The 1,501-nt window shown below is 44.7% G+C and overlaps 1 pseudogene; it reads right to left on the reverse strand.

The window, feature by feature from the left end:
- LOC108287145 overlaps positions 1-585 on the reverse strand; it is a 14,105-nt pseudogene extending 13,520 nt beyond the window's left edge.
- Positions 586-1,501: the final 916 nt, after the last annotated feature.

The following is a 1,501-nucleotide window of genomic DNA, read 5'->3' on the forward strand; positions in this document are numbered from 1 at the left end:
ACAGTTTTTTTGTTCAACTCCTCCTCTTTCTTCCTCCTCGTCTTCTTCATCTTCCTCTTTTTCCTGGCCACTTTAGCAGGACCCTTTGCATCATCAAACTTTCCTTTTGACTTATAGTCAGCAACGTCCTTCTCATACTTCTCCTGCAGCTTTGCTGCTTTAGTGATGGAAGGCTGCTTTTCGCTGTCATTTAGGTTATTCGACATCTCACCCAGCTTTTTGCCACATCTCTGATAGCGATGCCAGGGTTTGTGGATTTCGTCTTGGGGCAGAATTCTGAACAGAACAGGAATAATGCAGACGATGGCTGTTTGCAGGCATTAGGAAGCTCCTTCTTGCCTCCCTTAGCTGGTCCGTTATCCTCCATTTCCCAATCATAGCATACTTTGTCTGCCTTTGTAATTTCATCATATTTAGACTTCTCTTTCTCATTGTCATGCACCTCTCAGAGGACTTCTTAGAAAATTCTGCAAAATTGACAGGTACCTCTGGGTTTTTCTTCTTAAGTCCTTCTATGCACATCTACATAAAGAAGACATAAGCAGACATCTTGCCCTTTGGTTTCTTGGGGTCATGTTTAGCCATCCTGACTGTATTGTTCGCTAGTCTCTGTCAGCATCTTTCTTTAGCTCTCTGAGCATTATGAATCAGACAAAATGCTTTGTCTAGTAAGCATAAAAGACAAAGTCAACCAGGCACGGTGGCTCATGCCTGTAATCCCAGCACTTTGGAAGGCCAAGGTGGGCAGATCACTTTAGGTCAGGAGTTCGAGACCAGCCTGGCCAACATGGTGAAACCCCGTCTCTACTGAAAATACAAAAAATTAGCCAAGCATGGTGGCACACGCCTGTAATCCCAGCTACTCAGGAGGCTGAGGCAGGAGAATCGCTTGAACTCAGGAGGTGGAGATTGCAGTGAGCCGAGATTGTGCCTCTGCACTCTAGCCTGGGTGACAGAGCAAAACTTTTTAAATTCTCCTGTATATGTGGTTGCTTTTGAATATCCTAATCCTTAATTTTTTGGCCACTAAAAGGAGAAAAGGGAGAAAAAAAAAGAATACATCTCTCCAATATTTGCAGGACAAGGTTATATGCTAACCCTGGCTGCTGCAAGCTGTTCCAAGAATGACTGCATGTAGGGCTGAGGGGCTGGGGAATGAGTAGCCACTAGCATGCAAAGAGAGGACACTGACCGAAATTAACCAAGATTCACATTCAAGCTGTTACAGTTTGAATATGTGTCCCTTTCCAAACTCATGTTGAAATTTGATTGCCATTTTAACAGTATTACGAGTTGGGAGGTTTAAGAGATGATTAGGGCCACGTGTGGCAACTCTCACCTGTAATCTTAGCCCTTTGGGAGGCTGAGACAGGAGGACTGCTTGGGCCCAGGAGTTCAAGACCAGGCTAGGTAACATAGGGAGACCCCCCCCACTACAAAAAAATAAATAAATGAATTAGCCAGGCATGGTGGCACATACTAGCTACTCAGGAGGCTGAGG

This window comes from Cebus imitator, unplaced genomic scaffold (assembly GCF_001604975.1).
Source record: "Cebus imitator isolate Cc_AM_T3 unplaced genomic scaffold, Cebus_imitator-1.0 Scaffold338, whole genome shotgun sequence".
Taxonomy (NCBI): Eukaryota; Metazoa; Chordata; class Mammalia; order Primates; family Cebidae; genus Cebus; species Cebus imitator.